Source organism: Otolemur garnettii, unplaced genomic scaffold (assembly GCF_000181295.1).
Source record: "Otolemur garnettii isolate 467f Iridium unplaced genomic scaffold, OtoGar3 scaffold00062, whole genome shotgun sequence".
NCBI classification, from domain to species: domain Eukaryota; kingdom Metazoa; phylum Chordata; class Mammalia; order Primates; family Galagidae; genus Otolemur; species Otolemur garnettii.
Genome location: NW_003852457.1, coordinates 626,947 through 644,261, shown reverse-complemented (window position 1 = coordinate 644,261; position 17,315 = coordinate 626,947). Strand labels below are relative to the sequence as shown.

General features: G+C 38.9%; 1 protein-coding gene and 1 pseudogene across 5 annotated transcripts in view; one reads left to right on the top strand and one right to left on the bottom strand.

The window, feature by feature from the left end:
* The window catches only part of LOC100962887, a 1,211-nt pseudogene extending 511 nt beyond the window's left edge, over positions 1-700 (top strand).
* Positions 1-17,315, bottom strand: part of PTK2 (protein tyrosine kinase 2) — a 325,228-nt gene that overhangs the window by 251,834 nt on the left and 56,079 nt on the right. The window contains exon 1 of one of the 5 annotated variants that reach the window (XM_023514954.1): positions 7,063-7,113. The exons of the other annotated variants lie outside the window; for them this stretch is intronic. The gene's annotated coding sequence lies outside the window, so the exon portion shown is untranslated. Of the gene's footprint in view, positions 1-7,062; positions 7,114-17,315 lie in introns of those variants that run through there. 5 annotated transcript variants of the gene reach the window in all.

The window sequence follows — 17,315 nt, the reverse complement described above, 5'->3', positions numbered from 1 at the left end:
AAAACACTGGCTGTGTGATGACAGGAATGACAGCTGACAGCAGATCCCAGGTACAGAGGGCGCAATGAGGCAGCTAATTGGAAATACAAGTATGGCTATGAGATGCCCGTGGGCATGCTGTGTAAAAGAATTGCTGACATTTCTCAGGACTACACACAGAACGCTGAGATGAGGCCTCTTGGTTGTTGTATGATTTTAATTGGTATAGATGAAGAACAAGGCCCTCAGGTGTACAAGTGTGATCCTGCAGGTTACTACTATGGGTTTAAAGCCACTGCAGCAGGAGTTAAACAAACTGAGTCAACCAGCTTCTTTGAAAAAAAAAGTGAAGAAGAAATTTGATTGGACGTTTGAACAGACAGTGGAAACTGCGATTACGTGCCTGTCTACTGTTCTGTCAATTGATTTCAAACCTTCAGAAATAGAAGTTGGAGTACTTACAGTTGAAAATCCTAAATTCAGGATTCTTACAGAAGCAGAGATTGATACTCACCTCGTTGCTCTAGCAGAGACAGATTAAGCATTATTAGTTTACTAAATTTGCAATGCCACCTGTCTGCCTGTTTGGAACCAACAGACCAACAGTGTGGAGGCCCTGGACTGAGAAAGGAACCTCTCCCACTCCTCCTCCTGCTATGAAGTGGAGGATAAATAAAAACTGGATAAGTCTGGGTAAATAAAAACAATCCTTTTAGAAAAAAAAAATTGGTAACTTTTATGTTGTATACTTTTATTTTTAATCAGTTTTTAAAACTTTCAAAAATGTTAAAAACCATTTTATATGAGTGAATCTCATCTTTCACAACAAACTTGTAAATATGATACAATTACATTTACCATTACAGATAAGGAGAAAAGGTTTGAGATTAGGAATAAGCCTACAATGAAAAGAGACAGAAAAGAAAGATAACCACTGGTCATCAGCTAAGGACTTAATACTGGTCCACCACTGGACCAATACTGGACCAGTATTGGGTTCTGTGTATTTGATTTTTTTAAATCCAAACCCCCTAATAAACTTTGAGATAATTACTAATATTACCATTTCTTGTGCTACAACTAGACTTGGCAAAAGTAAAAAGGTCAAAGCTACATGCAACTCCAAAGCCCAAATCATTTAATCTTTTTCATTATCTGAAACTTTGGGGTTCTCCCCCAATCGCAAAAACAATGTCTTGCTCTGTTACGCAGGCTGGAGTGTAGTGGCATCCTCATAGCTCCCTGCAACCTCAAACTCATGGGGCTCAGTGATCTCCCTGCCTCAGAGCTTTCTTAGTCTCTGAGACTACAGGAGCATACGACCATGCCCATTCCAATCTTTCACTCTTGCTCAGGCTGGTCCTGAGCTGAAGGGATCCTCCCACCTTGGCCTCCCAGAGTGCTGGGATGACAGGCATGAGCCACTGTATCTGGCCCAAAACAGGATCACCTATCCTTCTGCCCCATGCTCCAGTATACAGCACTGTTCCTAATTCTGTCTTATCTTGTAACTATTTTGGGTTTAATTTTCTCATTTTTCTTGGCTTAAGGTAAAAACAGAGACAGGTGATATTTTTTCTTTTAATTATTTAAGCACTTAAAGTTATAAGTTTCCCTCTTAAGTACTCTTTCAACTACATCCTAAAGATTCTGATGTTAACATTTTTATTATTGAGACATTTTCTAATTTCTCTTTTATTTGACCCATATATTATTCAGAAAGTTATTGTTTATTCCTAAGTACTAGAGACTTTATTGGATATTGTTTCTTTAAAATATTTGCTTTTTAATGTTCATTTATTATTCTGAACAGAAAATAACTGCATGGTACAAAACTCAAATGTGTATGTGATGAATCATAAATCTCCCCCCTTAGCCATATTTTCTTTCCATCAAATTCTCTTTAGATAAAAATGTAGTTATTGTTGCTAATTGCTTATGTAACCTTCTAGAGGGGTTCTGTGCTTATTCAAGTAGGTACATATGTGTTCTTTTGCTTTATACCACTAGATTGCATTCTACGCACTCTTCTGAACATTCTCAAAAATTACTTAAAAATACATCTTGAAAATCCTTGCATTTTAGGACTAGGAACTGCCTTATTCTTTTTATATTATATGTTAATTTTTTTCATTAGTGAACATTTTTTCAATGTCAACAAAAAATTTTCAGGACACACCATTTTTTAAAATGCTTTTTAAAAACACTTTGATATTCTAAGCTTTCATTCCCCTCCTATGAAGCATGTAGGCTATTGTCAGTTTTTCACCATCAAACTGCCTTAATTAACCCTTAAAGGTAATTTACTAGATGTTTATTAGACCGATCAACAGAAGCTAGAACTATGGGTACTCTAATTTATGTCCATGTCTTCTTACATGTTGTGAACTCTTCAGGAAATAGGACTCTACTCCAATTCTTTTCGGATCTCTAGTGCTTAATTTACTGCATGAGCACAAAAGATGCTTACAGTAACATGGAACCTTTTTGATGTCCTAGGTACTTTTAAACCCCTTTATATGTTTATAATACCATTTAACTATCATAGTAATCACTAAAAGTTGATGGCATTTTAAACTTTCACTGATGAGAAAACTAAGTTACCAGAAGTTGTTCAGAAAATAAAACAAAACATACCTAGAGTCACACATCTAATACTTACTGTCTGGCAGAGTTTGAGATTCAGAGAATACTTGAAATAAACTGAATGTCCAGTCTCTGTGGTTTATGCCTATAATCCTAGCACTCTGGGGCTGAGGCAGGAGAATTATTGTCAAATATTACTCAGTAATAAAAAGGAATGAAGGACTGGCACATGCTACAAAATGAATGAACCTTGAAACATGAGGAATATAAGAGGACAGACAAAAAAGACCACACACTGTATGATTCTCTTCATGTGAAATGTCCAGAATAGGCAACTCTGTACGACAGGAAGTAGAGTAGTGATTACTTAGGCTGGGAGTAGGAAGTCCTGGAGAGTGACTAGTAGTGGGTATGGGCTTTCTTTCAGGAGTGTTGGAAATGTCTTAAAATTAAAAGTGGTGATTATATACTTTAAATAGGTGAATTATATGGTTACATAAGTTACAACTCAATTTCTAAAAAAACACAGACATAAAGCCTCTACAAAGCAATGAATGAAGATTTTCAACAGTCTTACAAGACAAAGATTAAAGTTCCAGAAAAAAAAGATTATTTTAGATCTACAAGATAAATAAGGCCACACCACATAATAGGGCATGGACTATAATTTAATAAACACAAGTCCCACAAAAGTAATGAAGAATATGGCCAATAAATAAAAATGAATTAAGAGTTAAAGGACAAAATTAGGTGTATTTAACAAGGCCATCAGTTTATATCTGCAATAATTCTGGAAAAGCAACCAAGAAACAAGAGAAATAAAAACAAATAACTAAAATTCCTAAAGGAACTATCAAGATTACATAAAAGAAACTAGAAATCTAAAAATTCTTTGCCCTACCTTATTTGCAAATATGAGAAACTTCTCCCGCAAAACCTAATCCTTAGACCGGTTTTCCCAAATCAGTAAATAGCACTGGATACAATGGTCCCAACTACTTGGGAAGTAGAGGCAGGACCACTTGAACCCAGGAGTTCAAGGTTGTAGTCTATGACTCAACTGTGAATAGCAACTGCACTCCAGCCTGGGCAACATAGTAAGGCTTTATCTCTAAAAATATTTTTTTTAATTTTTTAGAAGTAAATAGCAACTCTATCCTCCTATTTGCTAATGAAAATATCCTGGTACCATCCTTGATTCCATTTCCTTAGAAACTCTACATCCAACCCACTTTCTAATACATCTAGAATCCACCCACCCCTCACCAAGTGTACTACTACCACCCTGGTGGAACACCTGACACTTCTCCTGAACAACTGGAGTGATCTCCTACCCCTCCCTTCTTGTACATGGCCATGCCCTTAACCCTCTGTCCCTTCTCAACACAACAACTCCCTGCTCAAAGTACTCCAGTGGCTTTCCATCTCACTCAGAAAAGCCCAAGGCCATACAGTGACCAGTAAAACTTAAGAGATCTAAAATAGGAATGCCTCCCCAGCCTCTGTGCTAAAGAGCCTCACAGTCCTTTTTTTGGCGGTTTTTGGCCGGGGCTGGGTTTGAACCCACCACCTCCAGCATATGTGCCTTACTCCTTTGAGCCACAGGCGCCACCCAAAGAGCCTCAGAGTTTCAAACAAATAATGTTTATCATGCCTATATTTTGCTAAGTCTCTGCTATAAAACTGGTGACCATCTGTTATAAGGCCTATTTTCTCAATATAAAGTTCACTTCTAAAAAAACTCTCTCCCTTTCTCTAGCAAGATGTTTTCTACTAGTTTTTGATAATTACTTATACTTGCCATCCTCAAGCTAAATACTAATAGATAACATGTTCCTTGGGCAAAAAAGTTACCTTTCTTAGCAACATTATCATGCCCCTTCCCAAAGTTGCAGTGCTTAATTTGTCTAACATTTAAAATCAGTTACACAGAAGTTAACTGTAAATTCTTGCAACTTTGCTATATGTTTGAAAATGTAACTGATTTTTAGTAAGACTAAAAACTGATGTTTCCTGGAATTAAGACACAATTTTATGCAAATGAAGTTTCCCAACTTACAGTGTAACTTCAATAAGGTAGCCATATGTCTTTAAGTACTATGTATAGATTGCTTCTCTGTATCTAGTCACAGCACTGCTCTCTGTAGAGAACAGTGACACTGTCTCATTCCAACAGTAGGTCCCCATTACAGTGCACATAACGAAAAATTCCTTAGATAATACTTGTCTTGTTCTGGCATTAACTAATAATGATAATCTCATATTCACAAAAAAAGATGTCTTTTTTTGTTTAATTTCAGATTAATATGAGGGTACAATTAGGTTACAATGTTTGCATTTGTTAGGAAAGTCCCTGTTGTAGAAGAAAGATAGCTTTTTAAAAGGGAGCTACTGAGTTACAAAAATGTATATAAAACCTAGGGGAAGAGCCAAAAACAACCCCAAATCTCCAACCAATGATCTGAAAGACCAGAGGGGAACAGAACAGAGCACAGAGCCCAAGCCAGTGCAGGCATCCAACTACGTGAGAACAGAAGACTAAACCTCTGTGCTGCTTCTACTCACACACACTCATCACTAATCCTAGCTGCACTTACTAGCAATAGGATGGGCTAGTGGTTGGAAGAAACAGACTTCTGCTTGAAGTTCAAGTTCACCATCTTACATCATGATGAACAATGTAACGTCCCATAAGCCAGGAAAGGAATGCCATTAAATATAATGTTGAATAAACTCAATGTAACCCTAATTTAATAGCAAAATATCTAAAATTAAAGTTTTGCCAAAATAGAAATCAGCCAGACACAATGGCTTGTGTCTGTAGTCACAGCTATGTGGAAAACTAAGGCAGAAACAGTACAGAAGTCTGAGACCAACCTGGGTTTAATGGCAAGACTCTGTCTCACCAAAAAAAAAAAAAATTACTCAGCATGTTATAGATAGTAAAATCAGTAGCTATATTAATATTAGTAAGTACAAGTTTACCAAACCATTTCCCAGAAAGTTTAGATACAGGTGTCCTGAGACTACAGCCCATGGGCCATATGCAGCCCACCTAGGACATTTATCCAGCCCTCCGGGTGTTTTTGCTGCTGCTGCCTATCCTGCTTAGCAGCCAACTCGTCCTGGGGCTCACAGTCCAACCCTCCAACGGTCTGAGAGACAGTGAACTGGCCCCTATTTAAAAAGTTTGAGGACCCCTGGTTAGTACAGGCACTCCCTGAGTTATAAACATCTGAATGATACACTACTCGCACTTACAAATGAGGGCCACTACAGGTAATAGGTAAATGTACCTGTCTCAACTGATGTACAAATTCAACTTAAGAACAAATGTACAGAACCTGTCTCATGTGTAAGCCAGGAGCTGCCTGTATATGAACTATTGCTCTCTAAAAAAAACACTAACTCAGGGATCTCTATCTCAGTCCAGAAAGAGTAACTTACATGGAAAATGCCATCCTACTACAGACATCATACACAAACACTAAACCTTGCAAACCACAGTATGAGAGAGAGTTATACAGGAAATAAGTTTCAAAACTCTGCAAGAGGCTGGGCATGGGTGGCTCACACCTATAATCCTAGCACTCTGGGAAGCTGAGGCGGATGGATTGCTTGAGCTCAGGAGTTTGAGACCAGCCTGAGCAAAAAGCAAGACCCTCATCTCTACTAAAAATAGAAAAACTGAGGCATGAGGATCTCTTGAGCCCAAGAGTTGGAGGTTGCTGTGAGCTATAACGCCACGGCACTCTACTAGCAAGACAGCTTGAGACTCTTGTCTCAAAACAGGAAAAAAAAAAAAAAAAAAACTCTGCAGAAGTAGCCAGAAGACAGCAGAATACCTTCAGAGGCTAAAAGAAAAAACAGTTCATCTACAATTCTACACTCGGCAAAAATTTGTTCATGAAAGACTTGGGGTTTGGGGGAGGGAAGGGGGTTTTGCAGTTTTTGGCCGGGGCCGGGTTTGAACCCATTACGTCTGGTATATGGGGCCAGCGCCCTACTCCTTTGAGCCACAGGGGCCGCCCCACGAAAGAGTTGTTTAGCAAGAAAAGAATGGACAGACAAGATAAGACAGACTAAATGAAATACTATTCAGCAATAAAAAGTAATGAATCACAGATATTTATAATATCAAGAATTAATTCTCGCCATGTCATGCTAAACAGAAGCAGCATTACACAGTCGCATTTAACGTAGGATTCGCCTGACATGAAATCCTACAACAAGCAAAACTACTCTGAGGGAGAAAAAATAGTGGTTATCTCTTAGGACCGAGGTAGCAGGGGCTGGGTCAAGGATGGCCTGAGAAAAGACATTAAGAAACTTTCTAGGAAAATAATAGTGTTCTATATTTTGACAGATGTTTGAATTATAAAAGTAAATGCATCTAATATATAAATTTTACATTAAATGGAAAAACACTGCAAAAAACAATGAACTCTAGTAATAGGATGTATACTTAAGTATTTAGAGTTAAATATATTGACTTACTTTGAAATGCACCATTAAGAACAAGATGGATTACAGGATACGGGGTGGATGAATGGATACCTATGTGATAAGGCAAAAATAGAAACGCTATAGGTAGAATCTAGGGGTATATACACAGATGTTAACTGTAAATTCTTGCAACTTTGCTACATGCTTGAAAATTATCCTGATTAAATATTGGGCAGGAAGCAGAACAATGGTGGACCAGAAGGATCATTCAGCTGAGTTCTCCTACAACTGGGAAAAAGGAGAGAACCCAGCCATACCTGGCTTGGGGACATTACCCAGACTTGTAGCTCAGAGAGCACAGCAAGGAGATAGTGAGCTGGATCCAGTGTATGATCCAGAGCAGTGGAAATCTAATGAATTAGGCAAGTGATTGTGACCTGCTGGAATCGGCTGGCCCCCTACAGAGGTCCTGGATGGGAGAAAGCCTTTTAGAGTTTTCAGTTCCTGGAGAAGCTGCCCACTTAGTGGAAAGCTTGGAAAAGTGGGCGGACTCAAACAGTATACAGCAACTGGACTTAAATACCATTTCAAGTGGATTTGCCATAGGTTTGGTGGCTAGCGAGGCAGCCATACTGAGGTCTGAGCTGCCAGGGGGCTGCCATTGTGGGAAGGGGGTGAGATGGTCTTAGCAGAGACCTAAAGCACAGCCATCTAAATTCCGTCTGCTGGATCAGAACTCCACTTGTGGGACAGGCTGAGGAAATCCTATATCCACAGGAACTAGAGTCAGGGGGTATTTTGAGACCTGCCCCTGCAGGATTCTTGTGAGCTTTAAGATCCAAACCTGGCAGAGTCTGAATGCGGAGAAAACAATCAAGCGATCACTGAAGGCAACTAAGTAAAACCAAAGCACCTGGTGTCCCAAGGACACGTTGCAACATACTGTCATCAACAGCAAGGACTTCTGTTTAAAACAGAGGCAGAGAGAAGGAAAAAAGAGGAGAAGGAGGTGAACAAGAAGAAAGAACACATGGGGAGGAACCAACAGGCAACATGAAAAACCAAAACAGAGCAACTATCCCAGTGGACCATGAAGCTACCACAGAAAACTCTACCTATAAAGAATTAATGGACTTGACAGAAGGAGAATTTAAATATGGATGATAAAGACAATAAAAGGAATGAACGAGAAAATGGAAAAACAGAACCAAAAGTCAGATGAGAGACATGTAGAATATAGAAAGGATACAGCAGAGCTTAAGGAAATGAAGGAGACAATCAGGGAATGTGAAGATGCAGTAGAAAGTATCAAAAATAGGTTAGACCAGGGAGAAGAACAAACAGGATAAAGTTTTCAAGTTAACCCAGGTAGTTAAAGAGGCAGAAAAGAACAGACAGACGACACAATAGGTGTTTAGAGAACAAGACTCCATGAAGCATTCAAATATATGAATGATAGGGATTCCTGATGGGGAAGAAGATCGTCCCAAAGGAATGGAAGTCCTACTGGAGACTGTCATAAATGAAAACTTCCCAAGTTTTACTAAAGACTCCGACACACTCCTTTCAAGTGGATGTCAAACCCCATGTCATCTCAACTCAAACAGAGCCTCTCCAAGACACATTGTAATCAGCCTATCCAAAGTCAAGATGAAAGAAAAAAATCCTGCCTTCAGCCAGGAGTTAGTGTCAACCGACCTACAGAGGCAGAGCAATTAGAATGACAGCAGACTTTCCAACTGAAACCTTCAAGCCAGAAGACATGATTATCCACATTCAACATTCTTAAACAAAACAATTTTCAACCCAGAATTCTGCATCCTGCTAAACTAAGCTTCAAAATTGATGGAGAAATCAAATCTTTTACAGATACACAAGCACTGAGGAAATTCGCCACACTACCACCAGCTCTACAGGAAAAACTTAGACCTATTCTCAACACTGAGCATCACAATGAACCACCAGCAAAGTAAACACCCAGAAGCTAAAGGTCAAAACTTAAGCTTTAACAATGGTGCAAAAGACCAAACTACACAATGGACTTTCACAGAGTAAGATGAATAGAACTCCACTGCACTTATCAATTCTCTCAATAAATGTCAATGGACTGAATTCACCACTGAAGAAGCACAGGCTGGCTGACTGAACAAAAAAACACAAGCCATCCAAATACTATCTCCAGGAGACACACCTAGCCTTGAAGAACAAATCAAGACTCAGGGTTGAGGGACAGAAAACAGTATTTCAAGCCAATGGAAATCAGAAGAAAGGAAGGGTTGCAATCTTATTTTCAGATACAAGCAGATTTAAAGCAACTAAAGTTAAGAAAGACAAAGATGGACACTTTATACAGGTCAAAGGAATGATTCAACAGGAAGACATTTCAATTTTAGGTATTTATGTACCCAACTTAAATGCTCCCAGACTTATGAAACAGACCTTGATGGGTCTGAGCAGTATGATATCTCACAACACTGTAATAGTTGGGAACTTTAACACTCTGATAAAACTGGACAGATCCTCTAAACAGAAATTAAAGATACAATGGATTTAAATGTGACCCTAGAAATGGTCAAATGGAATTAATAGATATATACAGAACACACCATCTCAAAGCTTTCTCGTCAGTCCATGTTATGTACTCCAAAATCAACCACATCCTAAGATACAAATCAAACCTCAGCAAAATTAATAGAAATTATACCTTGTATCTAAGACCACAAGGCAATAAAGGTGGAACTTGACTCCAACAAAAACATTCATCCCTACACAAAGACATGAAAATTAAACATGCTTATGCTGAATGACAGTTGGGCTCAGGAAGAGATAGAGAGGAAATCGTTAAATTCCTCAAACATAACAACGATGAAGACACAAGTTACCAAAACCTGAGAGATATAGCAAAAGTAGTCTTACGAGGGAAATTTATAACATCTGATGCCTACATTCAAAAAACAGAAAGGAAAGCACATCAACAAATTTATGAACCATCTTATGGAATTAGAAAAAGAACAATCTAATCCCAGACCCAGGAGAAGGAAAGAAATTAAAATTAAATCAGAGATTTAATAAATAGAAAACAAAAGAATTCAGAAAATTAACAAAACAAAAAGTTGGGTTTTTGAAAAAATAAAATCAATAAACCTTTGGCCAGAATAACTAGAAACAGGAAAGTAAAATCTCTAATAATCTCAATCAGAAAAAATAAAGGGGAAATAACAACAGATGCCACAGAAATAGAAGAGATCATCTCTGAGTACTACAAGAAACTCTATGCCCATAAATTTGACAATGTGGAGAAAATGGATCAATGCCTGGAATCATATTCTCTCCTTAGACTTAATCAAGAAGAAATAGCACTCTTAAACAGATTGATTTCAAAAACTGAGATGGAAGAAACAATAAGAAAATCTCCCAACAAAAAAAAGCCCTAGTCCAAATGGCTTCACACCAGAATTCTATCAAACCTTCAAAGACAAGTTTATACCCATACTGCAGAAATTATTGCAAAAAATTGAGAAGGGAGGAATCTTCCCCAACGTGTTGTACGAAGCAAACATCAACCTGATACCAAAACCAGGAAAAGACTCAACTTAAAAGGAGAATTTCAGACCAATTTCACTAATGAATACAGATGCAAAAATTCTCAATAAAGGCTCAGTGCCTGTAGCTCAGCAGCTAGGGCACCAGCCACATACACTGAAGCTGGCAGGTTCGAAACCAGCCCAGGCCTGCCAAACAACAGTGACAACCACAACAAAAAAATAGCTGGGCATTGTGGCAGGCACCTGTAGTCCCAGCTACTGGGAAGCTGAGGCAAGAGAATCGCTTAAACCCAAGAGTTTAATGTTGCTTGTCAGCTGTATGGCACGGCACTCTACTGAGGGCGACACAAAAAGACTCTGTCTCAAAAAAAAAAATAAATAAATAAAAATTCTCAATATAATCCTAGCCAATAAATTACACCTATACATTTAAAAAAAAATCATTCATCATGACCAAGTAGGTTTCATTTCAGGGAATAAAGGCTAGTTTAACATACCCAAGTTCATAAACGTAATTCTCATATCAACAGAAGCAAAAATAAAGACTATATGATCCTCTCAATAGACACAGAAAAAGCATTCGATAAAATTCATCTTCCTTTTCTAATTAGAACACTTAAGAATTTAGGCACAGGTAACACATTTCTTAATCTGATGTAAGTCATCTATGACAAGCCCACAGCTAATATTTTACTGAATGGGGTAAAACTGAAAGCTTTTCCACTTATAACTGGAACCAGACAAGGCTGTCCCCTGTCACCAGTACTATTCAACATAGTGCTGGAAGTTCTAGTCAATACAATCAGGCAAGAGGAGGACATAAAGGGCATCCAAATGAGAACAGAGGAGGTCAAACTCTCCCTCTTTGTTGATGATATCTTACACTTAGAGAACCCCAAAGTTAAGTGATAGAAAAATAAAGCAATGTTTCGGGATGTAAAATCAATGTCCACAAATCAGTAGCCTTTGTATATGCCAGTAACAACCAAGATGAGAAGCTAATCAAGGACACAATTCCCTTCACAGTAGCTTTAAAAAAAAGAAAAGAAATACCTAGAAATATACCTAACAAAAGAGGTGAAGGACATCTACAAAGAAAATTATGAAACCCGAAGAAAAGAAACAGCAGAAGATATTAACAAATGGAAAAACATACTATGCTCATGGCTGGGAAGAATCAACATTGTCAAAATGTCTGTATTTCCCAAAGCAATCTACAGATTCAATGCAATCTCCATTAAAATACCATCATCATACTTTCAAGATTTGGAAAAACTAATTCTCTGTTTTGTATGGAACCAGAAGAAACCCTGTATAGCCAACACAATTCTTAGTAATAAAAACAAGGCCAGGTACATTAGCCTACCAGACTTTAGGCTATACTACAAGGTCATAGTGATTAAAACAGCATGGTATTGGCACAAAAATACATTGACATCTGGAACCCAATAGAAGGAGACTTTGACATTTGGAACCCAATAGAAAACCATGAGATGAAACTAACCTCTTATAATCACCTGATCTTTGATAAACCAAGCAAGAATATACACTGGAGAAAAGAATCCCTATACAATAAACGGTGCTGGGAGAACTGGACGACCACATGTAAAAGACTGAAACTGGACCCACATCTCTCACCACTTACAAAAATTATTCAAGATGGATAAAAGATTTAAAATCAAAGGTATCAAACAATAAAAAATCCTCAAAGAATGTGTAGGGAAAACACTTGAAGATATAAGCTTGGGGAAAGATTTTATGAAGAAGACTTCAGTGGCAATTTCAACAACAACAAAAATAAATGAGACTTAATTAAACTGAAAAGCTCTGTACAGCTAAGGAAACAACCACCAAAGCAAACAGACAAGGTGGGGGCAATGGGAAAAGATACTTACAGATTATGAATCAGACAAAAACTTAGTAACTAGGATCTATACAAACTCAAATTCATCAACAAGAAAAGACATAACAGGCAGCACCCATAGCTCAGTGGGAAGGGCACTGGCCACATACACAGAGGCTGGCGGGTTCAAACCTGGCCCAGGCCAGCTAAAACAATAGTGACAACTGCAACAGCAACAACAACAGAAAAAAAAAAGGCAGGGCATTGTGGCAGGTACCTGTAGTTCCAGCTACTTGGGAGGCTGAGGCAAGAGAATCACTTAAGCCCAAGAGTTTGATGTTACTGTGAGCTGTGATGTCAAGGCACTCTATCCAGTGTGACAGCTTGAGACTCTGTCTCAAAAAAAAAAAAAAAAAAAAAAATCCCACATATCCGTGGGCAAGAGAATAGAACATTCTTTAAAGAAGACAGACAAATGGTTAACAAACATGAAAAAATGCTCATCGACCCTAATCATGAAAGAAATGCAATTCAAAACTACCCTGAGATATCACCTAGCCTCAGTGAGAATGGCCCACATCACAGTCTCAAAGCTGCAGATGTTAGTGTGGATGTGGAGAGAAAGGAATACAACCATTCTAGAAGGAAATATGGAGAATCCTCAAAGAACTCAAATTAGACCTCCCATGTGATCCTGCAATCCCATTAGTAGGTGTAGAGGATGCCAAGAGACAGATGACCTCTAAGCAAGATGATTTACAGCTGAGGGGTGGACTCTCTGGCAACTTGTCCACAGGTGCTCCTTATGGAGAAGGAGCCCGTGCCCTCAGCGTGTAGTCATTGTTAATTACTCCCCTCACCTGTATTGTTCAGTTTCAATAAAAGGCTGGTGCGGAGATTGTTTGGGGCTATCCGGAAAGTAAGGGCTAGCCCGCCTTCCACAGCTTGTACTTCTAATCCGCCTCTGCCTCTGGCCTAGTTCCTTCCTGCGCTAAGGAGACCAGGGCCTTAGGAGCCCGACGGGTCGTGACACTAGGCATCTACCCAAAAGAAAAAAAAAATCCTTTTATCAGAACAACATTTGTACTAAACTGTTTATCAAAGCTCAATTTACAATAGCCAAAATGTGGAAACAGCCTAAACTCCTACCAACCCAGGAATGGATTAACAAGTTGTGGTGTACGTATACATGGAATACTATTCAGCCACTAAAAAAGATTGAGACTTTACATCTTTTGTATTAACCTGAATAAAGGTAGAACACATTCTTCTTAGTAAAGCATCACAAGAAAGAAGCAAGAATCCACTGTACTCAATTCTAATATGAAGGCAGTAGATGAGCTAATACAAGGGGAGGAGTAGGGGAATGAGCAAGGGGGGAAAGGGGAGAAGAGAGGGAGATGGGGGGGTCACGGAATATGGCACACCCCTTGGGGGCAGGGCATAATTATAAGAGGAACTTTATCTAACAAATCCAATCAGTGTAACCTACTTTGTACTTTCAATGAATCCCAAAACATAAAACAAAATTTGGCACAAAAATAAAGATTAAATTAGATATCAGAAGGGAAAAATTAAGGCAAAAGGAAGGGTGGGCCTTCCATAATGGTTACAGGAAGAGAATGGAGCAATTCCTCCCAACAGATAGTTATAAAATTTGGACAAAATCATTTTAACAACCATTTGAAGATACTGGAAAACGACCAAAAGCAGCCCAGAACTTGCAAATTTACTCTTGAAAACTGTTACTGCCTCTGATGTGAACTATGAATTTGTCATTTTCCTACCTGGTCATGCTCCCTAAAGCCCCACACCAGAGAGCAGGACTGCGAGCTTCCCACCTTAACACGTAGCTGTGTTCAGAGCAGCACAGCAACTGTAAGTTTATGAGGGAAGTTTCGGAAACACAAGGGCCACAAAATGCTAGCATTCAGACCTCATTCATGAATACTGCCCAAACCCCTGGTAGACTGTGACACTATGCAACATCAAGAGGCTGACAGGCAAAAGCTAGAGGAGAAAGGCACTACCCAAGAAAAGCAGTGACCCCTGGTGAAATTTGTGTTTGCTGCTCCCTTGTCTCAGTATGTTCCTTAAGCCAAGGGCAGCTTTGTTGGCAGAAAGCAAAAGGTTTACTGGCACGAGGAGACAAAAGAAAGAACTGAGATCTGGTGGACCAACCAACACTTGGGAGGGGATGCACAAGTAGGGCTCAAGATAAGCCCCAAAATTTGAGAATGACTTCTCCCAAAACTTGACTGACCACCCAAGTACAAAAAGCATGTGAGACTCCCAAAGAGTCAAGCTAACCAAAATATAAACAAACAAACAAAACAAGGAAGCAAATAAAAAAACTCATCAGATGAATGTAACAAGATTTTTGCACCTTGAGTCCTGGCACAACATTTTGCACATGCACACACATGTTTAGGTGAAAAGGGCCTAGAAACAGTGACACCTGGTGGCAAATGAGCTAACCTGGTACCCAGATCTTTGCCTTTAAATTCCATTTCCCATTAAAAGGAACCAGGGCTACTGAAAGAAATAGGTGATGTCAGGATGAGGCAGGGAAACTCCAAGAAATGCCCAGAACATCTTATGTGCCAAAAAGGAAGTAAAAGCTCAAAAAACAATGGGGACATGTCAAAAAGACACAGAAGATGATCTGAGGGGTCTTCTTGATTAGGGAGAAATCTAACATAAAAATTAAAAATGACAATAATAAATAAGACACTAGCTCAAATAAGAACCCATGAGGATGCCACACAAATACTCAACAGGTAATAAATGAACAAGGGAAAACTATTTCTTACAGTAGAAAACAAGCTAATAAATGAAAAGGAATGGTAGTATCAGGAAATTGCCATTTCACAACCACCTAGTAATAACTGTCTCAAACAACAGTCTGTGGAACTACAAATTTCTCAGCAGATTGTTCTAATTACAAAAAAGACATGCTAATTTTATAGTGGCAGACACTATCTTAACTTTGATCACCTAAGACCAGTAATTCTCAAATTTTAAAATAAGTTGGAGGATTTCTTAAAACGACTGTCCCACACTCTAAAGTGTCAGATTCAGCAGGTCAGGAATAGGGTCTGGAAATCTGGTTATCACAAATTCCGAGGTGACAGTGATAACCACAAGATTTCCTGTCCCCATTGGTTTTTGGGCTGAGGACCATACCTGAGAACCACTGACGTAAGTCATCAAAGTTAACAAATGACAGAATCAATACCAGAACAAACTGGTACCATCTGCCAAACTGATACAAAGTTCTAAGAAAGACACAGAGTCACTTCTGTTATGGTTTGTGAGGAATGGGCTGTGAGGCAGCAGGGCCCCCACAGCCTGGGGAGGCACTTAGGGACCCAATTCCCCCCCACCCCAGCTGCTTCTCCCCCTTTAACAACATTCTTTTCACCTGCCAGAAGTCACGTAGCCCATGCATACTTCCCTTATTATGGGCAAGCACACAGCTTTTCCTCCTCAAAGTTAATCTTTACCCCAGGTATTAAGATTTACCTTGTTAAAGATACTTTATAAATAAAGCTGTTTCCACCGTTTAGGTGCTGGCTGCAGTCATCAGCTGCATCAGACCTCCTGACCCCATCCTATCTTTTGTCTAGTGTCTTACTTTCTCATTTCTCACCATTTCTACTCAGGCTATTTCTCCTTCCCCACGCAGGTTCATGAAAATAACTCTGCCAAAAAATGCATAATCTGAATTTGAATCATGAGAAAACATCATAAACCCAAATGAGTGGCAACCTACAAAACAAATAGTCTATATCCTTCAAAACTGTCAATGCCATGAAAGGGAAAAGTAGAGAAATATCAGGCTAAACAAACTGGAAAGACATGACTAAATACTACACTTGATTCTGGATAGGATCATGCATCCAGGGGAAGAACATAAGAGACACTGATAAGGCTGGTGCCAGAATGTGAACACAGGCTATACCAGATAGTAGCATGTGGTAATGTCAAACTTTATAAATTTGGTTAACTATATTAACTATGCTGTGGTGTTGTAAAATCATCCTTGTTCCTAGTACATATTTAAGTAATTTAGGGTAAAGAGCACAGTTTCCACAATACTCCCAAGAGATCTGGTAAAAATAAATGTAAGCATATTCAAATATATACAGAGAGAAAGAGCAAGTGAGCACACGCAGGCTCGGGTAACGAAATGTTAACAACTGGTGAATCTAAACGAAGGGCCTATGGGAGTTCACTACACCACTTCCTGCATCGTTTCCATAAATGAAAAGTTTTTCAAAATAAAAATTTTATTTTAAAAGAAGGGAGCCCTAAACTAGAAAGAATGCTGGGAGGGCTTTTAGAGAAAGCCAACCTAACAGAAGCAGCAGCAAATGACAGCCAGATACTGAGGAAAAGGGCAGAAGCTGGGTTATCGAATATTAAAAATTAACAGTGTTCACAGTGAGGATCCTGAGTCACCCAGAAAAGTATAAAATGAGTTTAATATTTCAAAAAAATATTTTGCTTATGGCCTGTTAAATATCCTTTTTATAAAATACAGGAAAATAGGCCCAGTGTGGTGGCTCATGGCTATAATCCTGATACTTTGGGAGGCCAAGGCTAGAAGATGGCTTGAAACCAGGGGCTCGAGACCAGTCTGGGCAACATAATCAGACTGTCTCCACAAGAAATGTTTTTAAAAATTAGCCAGGTGTGGTGCTGTGCACCTGCAGTCCCAGCTACTTGGGAGGCTGAAGCAGGGAATTGCTTGAGTTCAGGAGTATAAGGTTACATTGAGCTATGATGTGCCACTGTACTCCAGCCCAGTGACAGTGTAAGATCTTGTCTCAATCAGTCAAAACAATAGGAAAACGTACATGATTAAATCTGTTTCTTAATTTATGCTCCACCTCTGTTTTTGTGCCATCCAG